Below are 19,201 nucleotides of genomic sequence, written 5' to 3' on the forward strand. Positions count from 1 at the left end.
AAAATCACCCATTTAAGGGAGAAAATAATTATTTTTCAGTTTTTTATTCATACTTTACTGTGACATACAGAGTTTAGACACTGCTGTGTTCTTATCTGCTATTCAAAAATCACCAATTTAAGGGAAAAATAATAATTTTTCAGTTTTTTATTCATACTTTACTGTGACATACAGCGTTTAGACACTGCTGTGTTCTAATCTGCTATTCAAAAATCACCAATTTAAGGGAAAAATAATTATTTTTCAGTTTTTCATTCATACGTTACTGTGACATATAGCCTTTACACACAGTGCTGTTCTAATCTGCTATTTAAAAATCACCAATTTAAAGGGAAACATTTTTTTTTTCATTTTTTCCTTTATATGTTACTGTGAGAAAAAGCCTTTAGACACTGCTGTGTTCTAATCTGCTCTTCAAAAATCAAAGGGAAAAATAAAAAATTTTCATTCATACGTTACTGTGAGATACACCCTTTGGATACTGTTGTTCTATTCCGCTATTCAATAAACACCCATTTAGGGAAAAAAATTAAATTGCGGCCTAGTCTGTAGCTGTACGTGTGAGATATAACCTTTGGATACTGTTGTTCTATTCTCCTATTCAATAAACACCCATTTAGGGAAAAAAAATTAAATTGCGGCCTAGTCTGCATATGTTACTGTGAGATACACCCTTTGGATACTGTTGTTCTATTCCGCTTTTCAATAAACACCCATTTAGGGAAAAAAATTAAATTGCAGTCTAGTCTGCATATGTTACTGTGAGATACACCCTTTGGCTCCTGTTGTTCTATTCTGCTATTCAATAAACACCCATTTAGAGGAAAGAAAGATATTAAATTGTGGCTTAGTCAATATCTGTACGTGTGAGATACACCCTTTGGCTCCTGTTGTTCTATTCTGCTATTGAATAAACACCCATTTAGGGGAAAGAAAGATATTCAATTGCGGCCTAGTCTTTATCTGTACGTGTGAGATACACCCTTTGGATACTGTTGTTCTATTCTGCTATTCAATAAACACCCATATAGGGGAAAATTAATAATTTTGCAGCATTTGCTGATTATGTTACTGTGAGATACACCCTTTAAATTTGTTTAGCGCATCTCCTTCCACCACCGAGGAGTGCAGGGCGATTCAGTTTGCCTCCTGTTGCTAACTCCACCTACGCCGCTTCCTCATCCTCATCCTCATCCTCTACCATCCGGTCAGCGTAACACCTTCACCACCAACTTCAGCACAGCCAGGGGTAAACGACAGCAGGCAGTTTTACTGATTACTGATTTAACTGATAACAACAGATACTACACTTGATCTTAGCCAAAAAGTCGAGAAGCGATGCTGGTGGTATTCCCACCTGACAGCGGGGGCACAGTGGAAGCACAAGGCGAAGGCAGAGGAGGAGGAGGTCGCCAACGCAGCCAGGGCACCGCCAGCACCTCAGAAGGCAGGGTTAGCATGTATGAAATGTGGAAAAGCTTTGTCGGCACGCCACAACAACCAGGACCACCAGCTGTTTTTTGTTTTTTTTTTTTAAGCCCGTGGTGTGTGAACACATTCAGACTATCAACCGGTGGGTGCATAAAAAAGTGCACACCAAAAAAGTGAAACACAAAAAGTGCACAGGGTGTACACTTGGTCCCTGACCCTGATCCCCCAGGGCGCAAGGCTCCTGACAAGGACTGGGGTACTTACACTGGCTAACCTGGCCAAAACCAGGCAGCCCCGTTCTTTAGGAGGTCTGCTGAAACAGACCACCCCAAGTACTAGGTGGGGCTCTCCCAAAGAGAGACCCCATGAGAGAGGGCAAACCAAGTCAAAAGGCCATATCCACCTACTCCCAAGACTTTCAGGGACAGGCCCAAGTACCTACACCCTACTAATCACGCTGTGCAGAATAAAGTGTACCGCCACAATAAAAAACACAAAACGTGGGACACACAACACATACAAGTGGGGAAAGGGATAGTGGAGAAGTGCAAGGTTAGTGCCACGTTGCAATACTATGGCAGGCCCTTCGGCCAGGAATAAAAAATTCCTCTGGTCCTGACTCCTGACCAAAAGGCCCAGCCCTAGAGGCAGGTGTGAAAAACGTGTGTAGGAAGTGCAGTGTCCTTGGTGCCATACTCATAGTGTTGCCATCCACCGTGAATTATGGCACCCCTGGACTGCCACTCCAATGGGCACATACACCACAGGCTTTTCAGAATCCCGGTCCCTGGCAAGACCAGTGCAGCCCCGTCCCTACCAGAAGGCCTCAGAACTTAGACAGCTTTGGGAGAGCCTGGGCACAACCAGGGACACATACCTTTTCCAAGGCCAGACTCAACCCAGAAGGGGGAAAAAAGCCCCCCCGCCGCTATCACCATTCCTTACCATATACCATATGCAGTTCCTTACTGTACTATACACGTACTGAATGACGGGTCTGCCCCCTTCAACTTTTGGGTCTCCAAATTGGGCACATGGCCTGAGCTTGCCCTTTATGCCTTGGAGGTGCTGGCCTGCCCTGCAGCCAGTGTATTACCTGAATGTGTATTTAGCACGGCTGGGGGCGTTATCACAGACAAGCCCAGCCGCCTGTCCAGAGCCAATGTGGACAAGCTCACGTTCATTAAAAGGAACCAGGCATGGATCCCACAGGACTTGTCCGTACCTTGTGCAGAATAGACATGTATACCGGCCTTACCCAGCCATTGTTGTATTTTTGATCTTTCTCATTCTTTTGGGGTGTACTCTAATTTAAAAAGAAATAAAATTAAAAACAAAAACTAGTGTTGGCTACCTCATCCTCCTCCACTGTCGCTTCCACCTACACCGCCACATCCACCGCCACCTCAACCTCCTACTCTATATGGGCCTCGTCCTCCTAGATCAAGATGATTCTTTTTAATTTTTATGTTTTTTATGTTATTTTAAGTTATTTCCCTATCCACATTTGTTTGCAGAGCACTTGCCATGCTCTTAACAAGCTTTTGCTGCCATTTGAACCCCTTTAGCCCTTTCCATTTTTTTTTTAGAGCCATTTTATTGCTCAAAAGTTCGGGTCACCATTGACTTCAATGGGGTTCAGGATCGGGGTCAAGTTTGGGTTAAGTACGGGTCACGAACCCGGACTTTTTTTTCAAGTTCGGCCGGACCCGCCGAACCCGGACATCCAGGTGTTCGCTCAACTCTACATATAAGCCAATGAACACTGAAAGCTGAAAATTGGTCTAGGCAGGAAGGGGTTGAAAGTGCCCTGTATTTAAGTGGTTAAAGGGAACTCTAAGAAAGAATTTAAAATAAAAACGGCATGGGGTCCCCCAAAATCTATACCAGGCCCTTTTAAATGACATTTTTTTCCTTTAGAAATGTCAGTATTGCTGCAGCAGGTTCCATACCTCATACAGATGCGCCACTTTACAGGCATATTAAGGGAGCCCCCCAGGCACGATATTTAAGGGAATTTTTGATTTTTATTGTTTCACTTTAAGCATCATTAAAATCACTGCTCCTGTAAAAACTATCCTTTAAAATGGGGACTTTTGATTTTTTCACGTTCGTGTCCTATAAACTTTAATAGAGTTCGCATGTTCACTGGAACTTTTTCCCTGTTCGAGATGTTCTGGTGCAAACTGAACAGGGGGATGTTCGGCCCATCCCTGTTGATGATGGTGATCTACTTTGGAGCTCCCCACACAGAGAGGTTGTTTCTATGCCTACCAGGCAAGCCTTTGATGAACAAATATTAAAAAGTATCCAAAAATTTTTATAAATTGCAACATGAAGTGGAGCATGCATCCATATGTAACGTGCAGTAGTCCCAAGTGCATACTGACTGTGTTCAAATATTTACATCTGTATGCATGAGCCACTTTACTCAAGGTGCGGCACATACCTGTGTACAGTCAGCTACACCCATTTATGTCTATAACCCCCTGTAAGCAGCACTAGGGGCTCCCAGATACCAAAATTTGCAGCATCACAGGCTCAGATTAATTTTATTAACAACAAAGAGTGGATTTACCCATCACTACGCAACACCATAGTGATCCAAATTTACAATGACACCCCACTCTTCAACAGCAAATTGTGTGATTGTCAATTTTGGTAGCGTTTTTTTGTGAATGTCAAAAAACTTTTTTAAGACACTGAGTGGTATTTTACTGCTCTAAAACCTGCGTATATATGTACTAATTCACCTCCATATCATCAGAGATGCAGGCTTTTATTCTGTGTGCTGATAACAAGCCAGAAGGTCCCTTTCCTCTTTAGGCTCCATTTACACCTGAGCGTATCGTTTTCAGGCATTTTTTTGGGCGTATTTCAGGCGTTTTTTTCATGTGTTTTTTGCAGGTGTTTGTAGGCAGGCATTGACATCTAACAAAAGCACTTGTAATCTGCCAAAAAAAAAAAGCTCATGTACTTTTTTGAGCTTCAGGCGTTTTGCTTCAGGTGACAAACGCTCATATGTGAACAGGGGCCATTGAAATGAATGGGATTTTTATTGTTAGGCATTTTGAGACTTCAGAGAAAAATGCTCAGGTATGAACAAGGCCTTAGTCAAGGGGACACAGCACCTATGGTTGCCAAAAATAATGTCAAATTTCAATTCATCTGACCATTGTACAGTTTTCCACTTTGCAACAGACCATTTACATGAGCTTTGGCCCAGAAAAGACGTTGCGGTTTCTGGATCATTTTCAGATATTGCTTCTTCTTTTGATGATAGCAAGCTTGCATTGCATTTTTGCATGGCACAACTGTGTTCACAGGCAGTGATTTTCGGAAGTATTCCCAAAGCCCATGCAGTGATGTCCTTTACAAAATCATGCCTGTTTTTAATGCAGTGCTGTCTGAGGGACCAAAGATCATGGGCATCCAATATTCGGCCTTGTCTCTTGCACAAAGAGATTTCTCCAGATTCTCTGAATCTTTGATGATATTATTTACTGTAGATAGTGTATTTAAAGTCTGTGCAACTTTAGGTTGAGGAACATAATTCTGATTTTTTTTGGAAATTGCACCTCTTCACAGATTGGTGAACCTCTGTCCATCTTTACTTCTGAGACACTATGACTCTCTAAGATGCTCTTTTTATATCCAAATATGTTACCGACCTGTTTCCAATTAAAAAAAAATTTCTTCCAGCTCTTTCTTGTTGGTGCCACTTACTTTGTCAGCTTTCTGTTGCCATGTTCCAACTTTTTTGAGATGTGTTTCTACCATCAATTTCAAAATTACCTAATGTTTTCTTAAAATTGTGAATTTTCTCATTTTAAACATTTGATATGTTTTCTATTTTCTATTGTAAATAAAATATGGGTTTATGATATGTGCAAATCATTGCATTCTGTGTTTATGGAGATTTTACACAGCGTCCCAACCTTTTTGGGATTGGGGTTGTACATATCCCAATGCAAGCTGAATATACAGAGAGAGAGAGCTGTATTTTCACAGGCTGAATACTGAGGGATTTCCTCTTTGCTAGAGGAGACCAAGGTGTGCACATCGCTGCTCCAGTGTGCACATCAACCGCTTACAAGCCTGAACTCTGAGGATCAGAGTTGCTCCAGGCAGATCTAGAAGTGAGCTGACATCTAAACAGTGAGACCCCTGTTGCTGTATGGTTGAGGCTGGTGATAGGACACTGCTGCCATTAAACTGTTGCTGTTGCAGACACTGAGCACATAGGGACTGGTCATCTAACGAGCAGCATCATGTGCTCTACCATAAAGACTGGACCCCAACACTAGCCGGCTGAAGAACTAAGATTTAAAAACTTCTCACTCAGATAGTTGCTTCACAAGAACTTTGCCAATTATTTATATTAGGCTCTTTAAGGAGCCTTACAGTTCATCATAGCCATCCACATAGAGTGCACCCTAAAGTGGTTGTTGCCTACTTGTATACAGGTTTAAATGTATGTGTAGTTAGTTATTTAGCGCTCAGCCTGGGGAAAGAGTTAAATATTTTTGGCTCATTTCCCAGGCTTTTAGTGGGCCCACCTGTTATATAAAAAGGGGACTGCAAGGAACAAGGGTTGACTGGTGGCTGGAGGCTGGAAAACTAAATGTGGTAGGGAGTATGAAGACATGAGCGGCGTTGAAGTAACAGAGAGTCATGGACAGCGTCCATGTCATCAACCTTGTCTATATGGACTCCCACCCCACAGAGGTATGCATGGGCCACTACGGTTTGTTAGGACCAGGGACAGGACAGTATTCGTTTTGTATTGTTATGTTACATTTTAACAGTAAAAGTTATGTTAACCGTTCTAAGACTTGTCTGAAAATACTCAACGGGGGGGAAATGTTGGTTACATAGTTACATAGTTAGTGAGGTTGAAAAAAGACATCAGTCCATCCAGTTCAACCTATGATGTGTGTGTGTGTGTTTGCTTTTAACCATACATTGTATACCCCTGTATGTTGTGGTCTTTAAGGTGTCCATCTAATAGCTTTTTGAAACTATCAATGCTCCCTGCTGATACGACTGCTTGTGGAAGAGAATTCCACATCCTTACCGCTCTTACAGTGAAGAACCCCTTACGCACTTTAAGGTTAAACCGCCTTTCCTCAAGTTTTAGTGAGTGGCCACGTGTCTTATTGTATCTCCTCTCTCTGAATAGTTTGTTCCAGTACAGTATTTGTACACTGATATCATATCCCCCCTCAATCGTCTCTTCTCCAGAGAGAATAGGTTCAGTGCTTGTAGTCTTTCCTCATAGCTGATGTCCTCCATTCCTCTAATTATTTTTGTTGCCCTTCTCTGGACTTTCTCCAGTTCCAGCACATCCTTCCTGAGGACCGGTGCCCAGAACTGGACAGCATACTCCAGATGTGGCCGGACCAGAGTCTTGTAGAGTGGAAGAATAATCTCTTTATTTCTGGAGTGAATCCCCTTTTTTATACATCCCAGTATTCTGTTGGCTTTGCTTGCGGCGGCTTGGCATTGCATGCCACTGCCAAGCCTCTTGTCTACCAGTACCCCCAAGTCCTTTTCCATCCTAGACTCACCCAGAGGTTCCCCCCCTAGTGAGTAGCTTGCTTTCTGGTTTCTGGCCCCCAAGTGTATTACTTTACATTTTTCAACATTAAATCTCATCTGCCATGTAGTTGCCCACCCCGTTATTTTGTTCAGGTCCGCTTGCAAGGTTTCCACATCCTGCATAGAAGATATTGGCAAGCCTAATTTAGTATCATCTGCAAATGCTGAGATTGTACTAGATATCCTGGTATTGGCGCATTCCAAAGAACCTAGGCCTGTAATGCACTTTGGGTTATGAGGAACAGGCCACCCACAATCAGTCGTTAGGCATGCTAACTGGTAAGGTGACCTCTGGAGTAAAGGGGTCAAAGTTCTGGCTCCCTCTCTAGTGTTCTGTCCCCCATGGCAAGCAACTGGAGCAGACTATTGTTATGGAGATCTATGGCCTGGTCACAAGGTAGCAAAGGAAAGAGTTGAGTGAGTGAGAGCAAAGGCTTTGCACGTCCTTCCTAATGCAAACATACAGTATCTCACAAAAGTGAGTACACTCCTCACTTTTTTGTAAATATTTTATTATATCTTTTCATGTGACAACACTGAAGAAATGACACTTTGCTACAACGTAAAGTAGTGGGTGTACAGCTTGTAGAACAGTGTAAATTTTCTGTCCCATCCAAAAAAACTCAACACACAGCCATTAATGTCTATACCGCTGGCAACAAAAGTGAGTTCACCCCTAAGTTAAAATACTGCAAATTGGGCACAAAGTGTCAATATTTTGTGCGGCCACAATTATTTTCCAGCACTGCCTTAACCCTCTTGGGCATAGAGTTCACCAGAGCTTCACAGGTTGCCACTGGAGTCCTCTTCCTCTTTTCCATGATGACATCACGGATCTGGTGGTGGTTAGAGACCTTGCGTTCCTCCACCTTCCATTTTAGGAATGCCCCACAGATGTTCAATAGGGATTAGGTAGGTCTGGAGACATGCTTGGCCAGTCCATCACCTTTACCCTCAGCTTCTTTAGCAAGGCAGTGGTCGTCTTGGAGGTGTGTATGGGGTCGTTATCATGTTGGAATACTGCCCTGCGGCCCAGTCTCTGAAGGGAGGGGATCATGGTCTGCTTCAGTATGTCACAATATGTGTTGGCATTCATAGTTCCCCTAATGAACTGTAGCTCCCTTGTGCCGGCAGCACTCATGCAGCCCCAGACCATGGCACTCCCACCACCATACTTGACTGTAGGCAAGACACACTTTTCTTTGTACTCCTCACCTGGTTGCCGCCACACACGCTTGACACCATCTGAACAAAACAAGTTTATCTTGGTCTGATCAGACCACGGGACATGGTTTCAGTAATCGATCTGCTTAGTCTGCTTGTCTTTAGAAAACTATTTGTGGACTTTCTTGTGCATTACCTTTAGAAGTAGCTTCCTTCTGGGATGACAGCCATGTAGACCAATTTGATGCAGTGTGCGGCATATGGTCTGAGCACTGACAGGCTGACCCCCCACCCCTTCAACCTCTGCAGCAATGCTGGCAGCACTTATACTTCTATGTCCCAAAGACAACCCCTGGATATGATGCTAAACACGTGCAATCAACTTCTTTGCTTGACCATGGAGAGGCCAGTTCTGAGTGGAACCTGTCCTGTTATATTGCTGTATGGTCTTGGTCACCATGCTGCAGCTCAGTTTCAGGGTCTTGGCAATGTTCTTATAGCCTAGGTCATCTTTATGTAGAGCAACAATTCTTTTTTTCAGATCCTCAGAGAGTTCTTTGCCATGAGGGGCCATGTTGAACTTCCAGTGACCAGTATGAGAGAGTGAGAGTGATAACACCAAGTTTAACACACCTGCCCCCCATTCACACCTGAGACCTTGTAACACTAATGAGTCACATAAAACCCAGGAGGGAAAATGGCTAATTGGGGCCAATGTGAACATTTTCACTTAGGGGTGTACTCACTTTTGTTGCCAGCGGTTTAGACATTATTGGCTGTGTGTTGAGTTATTTTGAGGGGACAGCAAATTTACACTGTTATACGAGCTGTACACTCACTACTTTACATTGTAGCAAAGTGTAATTTCTTCAGTGTTGTCACATGAAAAAATATAATAAAATATTTACAAAAATGTGAGGGGTGTACTCACTTTTGTGAGATACTGTACAAGTTACAGTGTGTAGTGACATGGGACAAGTCGCTTTTCAGAGAACTCTTTAATACTGCACACAGTGAAGGCTCATCTCTAAGTCAGGGAACTGCCTTAATGCTTGGTTTTTCTGCCTGGTCATGGGCTTTGATGAGCATGCTTTCTTCAAAAGGTACCCCCGTGTGCAAGGGCGCAGGTGATCCTGCCCATATACTGTTTACAGAGTTACCGAAGTATTGAGTATCATTGCTGTTACTGTTTTCTAATGCCATCACTTATTGCTGATTTTGTGGATTACCAGGTCTACTCTAATTAAGCTTCATAGAACACCAATCTATTCTGCTACAGCCTGGTGAGCATATTGTCTAGTGAACTGAGATTGACCTAATCTTGTACTTATTCATTTATGTGCATAATGCTATTTATTGAAACTGTTGACAATATATTGGGTAAATTAACCACTGACACGTCTGATGTTTGCTTGATTTTGAACCTTAGTTGTGTACAGGGTACCTAGATTTATGCTCCCAGTAGCAATACAGTATTCATTTGCTTAATCCCAACCCGCCGCCCGACCCTTTAAGAGTTTCTAAATGCCAGGAGATAGAGGCGGGAATTCGGGTAATGTGACAGGTGTGATTGGCTGTCACAGCGGTCACATGATTGTAAAGCTCCCGATCGCAAGTATGCATCGTAAGCTTTCTGTTCCCTGTTGGCTACTGTGCAGTGAGCGTGCAGGGCGCGCGCTCTTAGCACAGCAATGTTTACATTTGCAAAGCATATATGCGACCTCTTGCCATTAAAGCCCACTTGCCAAAGGCTGCATATATGCGTACAGCCAGCAGTAAGACATTAACCCAGTATGTCAGTGGGGCTAAGGGTGTTTTTGGAGTCAAGCAGAAGAACAGAGAACCCAATCTACTATGCGGCTCCTGCGGGAGTTAGTGCTACATAGGTATTAGTGTAGTTATATTTCCTGTGCTGTACATAATAATACTAAATTTTTCATAAAACAATGTAACTTTATTAGTAAAAATTCTATAAAAGGACATCCAATAACATGAAAACAAAAAGAGCAATGTTACAGAAAGGAACTCAAAATCTGACCTGGCTCTATCACCCACTTTACTGAAACATATTAACAAGTCATGGGAGATACCCATATAATAATAATGTATTTATGTGGTGGTTGCCATAGATCATACAGCTCATTGCATTTCTCAGATTCAGGGAATTCTGCTTCTTCAGGAGCTAAATGGTCAAATAATCTATTAAAATCCATTTTTACACAATTTGTAGCACACATTTGCTGCATACCACCTAAACTCATCCCTTACCTTAATAAGAGATGGAAACCATATATAATATCAATGCCCCAGAGGTACAAAGAGAATGAACCAATACAGAAAGTGAGGGTCCATCCATCACCCCAATTTATATGCACATCATATTGGACAGTCCAGACTGAACTTTGCCGCTGCTTTCCATCACAAGGCACTTACATCCATCTATATAAAATCTTTATAATAAACAATTGTGTTTGTAATTTATGACTTCCATTAGAGTTACAAAATACGGTACATTTTTTTATAACTTCATATAATATTTCTAAAATGGATGAACCTTGTTAAATTTACTGAGACTAATTGTCAGCTCTAAAAAGAAAAGGATCAATCCTTACATACAAAGAAAACGGTGACATAAGAGCCAACTGAACAAGCTGAAACTAAACAGGAATATGCACAATTAGCTTGTTTCTATATCACAGTGCCCAATATTCCAGATGCAATTGAAGGGCATTGCGTTGGGGATGTGTTGTGCCCCATTGAATGCTAATCTGTACCGGGGGGAGTGGGAGTGTGACTTTTTCAGCAGGGAGGACTTGTCTATGTACCTGAGCCACATATTAGCATGGCACAGATACATAGATGACATTTGGACTGGATCTGTGGAGGAACTCCATAGTTTCATACAACTATGGGTAAAATAAAAAAATCTTCCAGCTACACTACGTGTCTAACACAAGGCCTGTGGGCCAAATCCAGCCCTCCAGGCCATTTCATGTGGCCTTTGCACCTCTCATGCATCTCCGCCCTCAGCTTCTTCCCAGCAGCAGCACAAGGTAAGGGGGTTGCATTGTCATGTAAGGGAGGGTGGGAGACTCTTGTAAGGGGGGTGAGGTTCTCTAGACATCTGCTTAAAATGATTATAGGAATAATACAATTGTATGCCAGTTGAAAAAAGAAGATTGCACACCACTGGTATCATCCACAAGAAACTTTATTGGAGACTGCTCTGACAGAACACCATGGCAGAACCATGTTGTGTTTGAGCAGTCTCGAATAAAGTTTCTTGTGGATGATACCAGAATTGTGCGACCCTTTTTTACAGACTTGCATCACCTGCTACTGGAGTGTTAGTGGGCTCAGTGCCGGTCTGCACCTGCCCTTCACAGCTTGAGTCCAAAGTTATTACTCAAACCAGTAATAATCAAATGCAGAGGCAATTATTTAATATAATAGAGTAGATACATTTATATGGTCTTACAGTTACAACTGGCCCTTTGAGGGCAACCATAATGCTGATGCGGCCTATGATAAAGTTTGACACCCCTGAGCTACACAAATGAGCTCTCTGTGTGTCTGAGAATGGTCAGTTGGATCTAGTTACTGTGAATCTCTCACCTGTACCAGCATCAGTGCTCAGACTACAGACAGAGGTCTATGCAGTGCCATGCCACATTCCTTATGTTTAAACACAAACAGAAACTTCTGTCACTGGAATGTGAAAATGACACAATGAAACTACATGATCATGTACATTTTTTGCAGGTGAAAAACACAAGATGCACGTGGGAAGATTGATGATAACGCATTTAAAATATAGGCATACAGTATAGGCATAGCATATAGGCTTAACTTTACAGTGTCAAAAAACTAAAGCCCATAGTAGATTTCTGTGTGTGATATACTGTATAGCCCAACCACATTATTTGTGAGGTTACTACTAAATAGCAATTAAAGTATAACTAAATGTAGAACTTTTTTTTTTTGGTTTTGGATAGAGTGGAAAGGGAACACTTGCCAGGTTTTTTTTTTTTTTGGTGTCCCTGTTAGGGAGATTCACCCTCCCTATTTGTCCTGTTTACCATTATCATTGAAAGTGAAAGTAAAAGAAAATCCCAAATTCTGGGTTGTCCCCAATAGAGGGGAAAAATTCCCCAAGAGATTGCCTTAATTTTCAAGGATTTCCTCTTACTTCCTGTTTGGCTATGAGACAGAAAGTGAAAGTAAATCTCCCCAATGGGACAAAGATGGCAAAAATAAATCTTACAGTCGTTACAACCTTCCCTTATTCTACCCAAAATAGAAAAAATAAAATTGCCTATAGTTCTATTTTAACATAATAAATATATCATGATTGCCTAATACTTCAACACAAGAAATTTATGTTTTTTTGTTTGTTTGTTTTATGTCTAAAACAATGTGTTAAAGTGATAATTTCAATGTATCACTTTGGCAATGTTTTTTTGTCTTCTATACCCATGAGATGTCTGTAGATGGTAAACCCCTCATGGTCGTTACTTTCTATATGAGTAATATGATTCTCCATATCGCTTAATAAGAACTACATGACATGTATTTTTTGGTAATATAATTAAACATTGCTCATTGCAAAATATTCCATATAAGTAAGTAAAGGTCATCAGCTAATTGTTATTTATAGCCAGCTAGCAGAGACAAGTGAATGTTAAAAAGCCCATTTACACTGCTCTATTGTCATTGACTAAAATATTTGTTTATTTATTATTAGCTGATTAGCATTTTACTGTACTAAAATGCATTTCAAGTAGAAATTCAATTATTTTCCCTAGATGCCTGTTCATGTAAATGCTCTAAAAGTTAGCATGTTTTTAAAAGGAAAATATAAGGAGCCATTCGCACCTTTGTGTGTGAACTGCCAAACATGCATAGGTGTCAATGGTGCATCTAAATCCATTGTGCTGGCACTTAGCCCCATACCTCTTAAAACACCAATTTGATGCTAATGGCCACAGTAACACAAGTAATAGTGCAGCACCCCCTACCAACCCCACGCATCCAAAAAACTATTAAAGGTCTTCTTTTGATCCTGTATCTGCTGATAGTGCCCATAGTGCCTAATGACCTTAGCAAAAAAACTGGACACATTTATAGAGAATTAGTTGTATCTACTTATCTAAGAGAACAAACATCTCCAATATTCAAAAAGCCCATATACTGTATCTGCACATCGGATATTTACAAGACAGACAAGACAAGATAGATTGTGGGTTGAGTTAATCATAGAGCAGATTTTAAGGCAGGCACGAGGGAACAAGGACATTAAAATTGAACCCTAGATGCAGATTTTTCTTGTTTTGGTTTGCTCAACTAAATGCTATTGACCAAACTGCAGCTGTGTGAATGAGCCCATTGCATACAATACTGATGCATTCAGATCCTTATAAACTATAAACTGTACACAGTATTATTTGTCTGTGTGCATGAGCCCTTAAACTGTGATAACGATTTCCTATGAACTTCAGCACCAGCTTGTGGCCAAAATGTGATATTTAAGTGAACCACTCTTTTTTTTAATGAAAAACATTTAACCTTGCAAGGTAATATCTTGAGAACATTAAATTTTGCCCCATTTGCGCCAAATGAATGTACTGTACATGCAAGTTTCACCAGATGAATAGCTATGCAAATGTTTTTTTTATAAATAGACCCCTGAATGTTTTCAAAAGTTTGCACCCCAAATCATTTTGTTATCCACATGAAAGATATTGACTACATTGTTACTTCCCTACTACGTCCGTTGGTAACACGATATAATACTCTACTGTAAGAGAACAGTTCAGATAAACACATGTTCTGAACCAGCACTACCAGCAGTCAGCAGTGGAATGTGCAACAACTATGTGCAGAACTGCAGGAATCTAAAGCAACCAAACGGGTTTTTCCTTTTTCCTCATTTGTCTACAGTAAAGTGAAACTTGATACCTAAGCATTACTGTAATTTGTAATATCTCATTTTTTGTAAACTCCTAAAGAAAGTAAATAAGTACATTGTTATAATCCATGTTCACTCCTACTATGACAAATATGAAATCAAAATGACATGCTACCACAGAATAAGTATACAGTGAGCTCAAATTTCTTTCATTTATATTATTTTAGCGTTCCCTGAGCCCAGTACCAGTGACAATATCAAACAAATTTAGAGAAAGATCAATGTGCAAATCAATTACAACCAGAATCATTTTTAAGGGATCTGATGTTAGTTAACTGAAATCTTATTATTATGAGTTATTGAACTCATTGCCTATTCCTGTATACGTTTTCTAGGTCTGTTTTTGGAAACATTGGTAAAGAAATTAACATACTTCTTTTGACAAGTTACTAATAAACCCTGTGATGACTAAGGGGCATGGATCTACGGGCTCATTGGTAGATCCGTTCCTCCCAGGGGTGCATCTCTGCTCTCCATATCTGTAGTGGTGATCGACCAATATCGTTTTTTTATTGCCGATACTGATACTGATATTTTGTTAATCACATATCCATATCGGCTGATATTGGCCGATATTTTCGTACATTAAAAAAATAAAATATATATATTTTTTTTAAACAGGTACTATTGTGGAGGGATCTGGGGGTCTAAAAGACCCCAAACCCCTCCTCTGCACTTAAAAGCATTCAAAATGCCAAGTTTGGCTGTTTTGAATGCTGTCATTTTTTTTAATTTGGCGCAGAGTATGACATCACTTCCGGGTTTTTACATGGAGATCCGATCAGAGCCGAATGCGGCTTTGATCGGGTCTTCTCTTTGGCGGCCGTACAGGATGGTTGCCAAGGGGCTCCCGGTGGGACGGGAGACCCGGGCGAGCCGTGGAAGGCGATGGGAGGGGGGCGTCCCCTCCCGCTCCTTGTAATGACAGCCGAGCGGCTTCTCAGCCGCATTGGTTGTCATTACAAGACAGCCGACCATTGGCTATGGAAGCCGGTACGGGGTGATGCCTCTAGCTTCAGGCATCACTCCGGTAAAATCACTTTCCTGACATATCAGCAATATTGGTCACCTTGGTGGCCGATTCCGATATATTGGGGAAAGTGTAGATCGGCCCTCGATATATCGGCTTTGCCGATAATCGGTCGATCTCTAATCTGTAGTAGTTTAAATTGCACACGACTTTGGACATGTATGTGTACCTGCTCGCAATTGTGCATATCCAGGAGTTTGCATAGATATTTGTTGTATATCTGTACACTTGCTATGACCTGGCTATTACTAATGTCTATAATGCATTATGAATCACTAAAAAAATTGGAAAAATTTTGTTGGACCTATAAAGTTTTATTATTGATATTGCTATTTTAAAGGATTGATGCTGATCTAAATGATCTGGTCACCGGGAAGGTGGCTTCTACACCTCATGGGATTTCCACCATCTCCTTGGCTTGTAGTGTAATGTAACAAAAATGGAAACTGAAGCACCACACCACTGCTAAAAGGTCCAGATGCAACTTTTATACAATAGACGTCAGAGGGACAGTCCAAAGAGTTTCCAACACATTTCGGGGATCAAAAAAACCCCTTCATGAGGGCTAGAAAAAACATAAAGCATTTGCAAATGAACACAATACAGACTGCTGTATTGATATTGTATTGCTATGGAGATAACAATATATTTTTCCTGTCCTGGTGAAGGGGGGTTTTTGGACCCACAGATACGTTGGATATTCTTTGGATTGCCCCCCCCCCCTTCCTGACTTTTATTGGAATAAGGTTTTATCTGAACCTCTCAGCAGTGCTGTGGCGAATCAGTTGCCATGTTTGTGCCTCTATAAATCAAGCAACAGGCTCCCTAAGTTCTTTTGCATTGCTCCCTTACTGGCAGAAACTCCCTCACACACTATGTTGGTCCTAGTAGGGAAGGCGCATCAAAAAAAGGCAAGCTGTTTCTTTGCCTTCTCTAGCCATCCTGTCACTGCAAGATGCCTCCAGTGATAAGATCAATTCTGTGTTAGAGGCCATACAGCCATGGTACCATCAATACCATCAAAGGTGCAGGAAGACAAACACAAGTGGGAGGATTTACCAAGGATTTAAGAATCTTCACTCAAAAGGTGTAAATGTTTACATTAATTATCCAGTTATGTAAAAAAACAAATTCCTGTTCCTTTTGAATACCCAATCATTCACAGATTTCACATAATTGGATAGCGGAAATAAAAATTCACACAATATTTTGGATAAAGGCTCTTAATTCCTTTAGTTAACCAGCTTACATGACTTGCAGCTACTCCTTGCTGTCATGGGACTATGATAGTTGACATAGTAGTTCTACAAAAGGGTTTATCATAAGGTCTGACTCCATCTGAAATTTACTATCAACTAGCAGAGAGACCAATGGCTGCACTGTGAAAAAGCACTTTTTTCCATACAAAAAGTTAAAATATGTGTAATTGCACCTTTGCTGGAGTAACACTTATATGGTAGTCAAACCCTCAGGCTGAATGAGGAATTTGTTATCAGCCTGGATGGACATACCCTGTATCTGCAGTGCCAGGTATTGTATTTTAAAGCCAGGCCCAAGAACAGTAAAGATACCTCAACAGTGCCCGTGTCTGATGGGTGCAGGTGCTGTTCAGTAAAGAATCTTCGTCAAAAGTCCTTAATCATACAGTGCAGGACACAGGCTACTATAATCATAGATTCTGGGTTATATGAGCCACTTTTAGGTAATTGGACACTGGGAAACATATTTGTTTAACAGTCTAAATACCTTCTACTACCCCTACCAACCCTCTGTTATTTGCTAGTGTCCTTAGGTGGTGGATGAGCTCTCTATACTGGCAGTAGGTTCCTCACTTGATTTATTTGGTCTTTACTTCTTGGGCTTTTCTGCACCCGACAGCTACAGTATATCTCAGATTTGCAAAGCTGCCACCTGGTCCTTGGTTCAGACATTTGGGAATTTCTACCTTGAGGATAATCAGGCCTTTGCCAACACCAGCTTTGGCCCCAAGGTGCTTCAAGGCACTCTTTGAGTTCATGACCTGATTCCCTTTGTTTTTGGGTCTGTTGGCATTGTTGCTGTGTTGCCCAATCTTCTGTCTATGACTTAGGGAGCCTGTGTCATGTACTGTACATTTAAGAAACCCTTTTTCTTTTTTTTTTACTTACCTGTAAAATAATTTTTCTTTTAGTATGGCACAGGACATAGGACACCCTCCCCTCTGTCATGGTGGTCCCTCTTACGGCTTGCTACAAAACTGAAGATTTCTGGGCTGTCCCACAAATCTATTTGCCAGTGTCCAATCACCTGAAGGGGGCAGCATGTAACCTAGGGTCTTTGATTAAAGGAGCCTGTGTCCTGAACTGTACTCCAAGAAAAAGATTTTACAGATAAGTCAAAAATCCTTCTTTGTCGAGCCAGGTAGTGTTGACATGCAGCAGGAATTGTCTGAAATTTAATCTGTATATGGCCAGTTTTAAATGGAGTTGTGGCGACTACAAAATAAGAGTAACTGCACCTATGGCACAGTTACATTTAAAAAAAAAAATAGAATATGTACATTTCTGAACAGCAATGTTGTAGTCACAAAAACACAAAATACTGCCTAGTTATGAAGATATAAATACATCTTTGCTCCTGCAAGCAAGTCTGGACCTCATGAACTGTGTAAGTACTTTAGAAGTATATATATATATATATATATATATATATATATATATATATATATATATATATATATATATATATATTTTTGTGTGTGTTAGAAATATCAACTTTATAATAATAAAAATGAACAGTAGTTGCAATACAAGAAAAGAGCATTCTTAATTTATGTACTCATACAACATATATTCCCAAAATAACAAATCACAAAGATTGGCTCACATACAGAGCATGGACATTTCTACATATGTGGTGTTATGTTCTCTGCGATTTACTATGGATTTGTCTTCAACATATTGAGACTTTGATGTAGACTTTATTTATTTACATAGAAGAACTGCAGCCAAACTCCCCTTCACAGAGACATTAAAGATAATATTTTATATGTATTTTCTGAAAGTTGTGGCTGGGAAAGATTGTAAAATTAGGGTGTGTAAAGATGGTCTTCAGCTACCATATACAAACTGTATCCTCTTGTTATTGTGACCATTGTAGTGAGTGAAGACGAAAGCGTATTCTCCTGCCCACTATAAAACTGTTTTAATGACTGTTAAAAACTTTGATGATCGCTTGTGTAATGCTTTTTCTGTTCATATGAATTTTAAGAAAAAGAAAAATGATGGAAATATCTAGTCATATGTTTATTTAACCACTACATTTTTACTGTAAAAAAAAAAAAAAAAAGAGATTGGGAACCCATCAGATATACAAGTTTTTATTTCCAAACAGGTAAAACAACTGGCTTTAGGGTTTAAAGCGTGCTTCTCTGCGAATGAAAAATGTTCTTTTCTACTCCATCTATTTATGGACTTTCCTACAAAATGAAATACATATAAAATTTTTCATGGATCAATACCTAGTGGAACTGATTGCTTGCCAATCTGTTGCATATTGTGGATCATGTTGGCTTTTATTTGTTGCAAAGCCCAGGATCAGAAGTGGTGAAATCCAGTATTTTCACAAATAATTAAGATTTAAAGAAAATACTCATTTAGGTGGATGCAGCATGGATTCGATGCTGCATCTGTCCTCCGCTGCCTCTACAGTGAGAACTGAGTGATCAAACTGAGCTGATCGCTCAGTTGTCCCCCGCTGCTCTGAGCAGAGAGCCATGACTGTTGGTCACCGGCTCTCTGCTCTCCCCTCCAGGGCTCACTGGAGGGGGGGTTGTGGAGGGAGCAGGAGGTGTTGGCTCAGGCTCTCAGTGGATCCTAACCATATGGTTAAAATATTTTCAGAGCCTGGACCGGCTAAGTGATATCAGCTGACAGCGGGCTTTAGCAGGCTGTTGGCTGAAAACAAGTCACAGGAGTGCAGAACTAAGTGCACACCTGTGTGACCTAAAGGAGAGGTATATATGAAAC

General features: G+C 40.7%; 1 protein-coding gene across 1 annotated transcript in view; it reads right to left on the minus strand.

The window, feature by feature from the left end:
• Window positions 1-19,201, minus strand: part of ARHGAP25 (Rho GTPase activating protein 25) — a 180,176-nt gene that overhangs the window by 53,537 nt on the left and 107,438 nt on the right. The window lies entirely within an intron of this gene.

The sequence above is a fragment of the Pelophylax lessonae genome, assembly GCF_965119305.1.
Source record: "Pelophylax lessonae genome assembly, chromosome: 4".
Taxonomy (NCBI): Eukaryota; Metazoa; Chordata; class Amphibia; order Anura; family Ranidae; genus Pelophylax; species Pelophylax lessonae.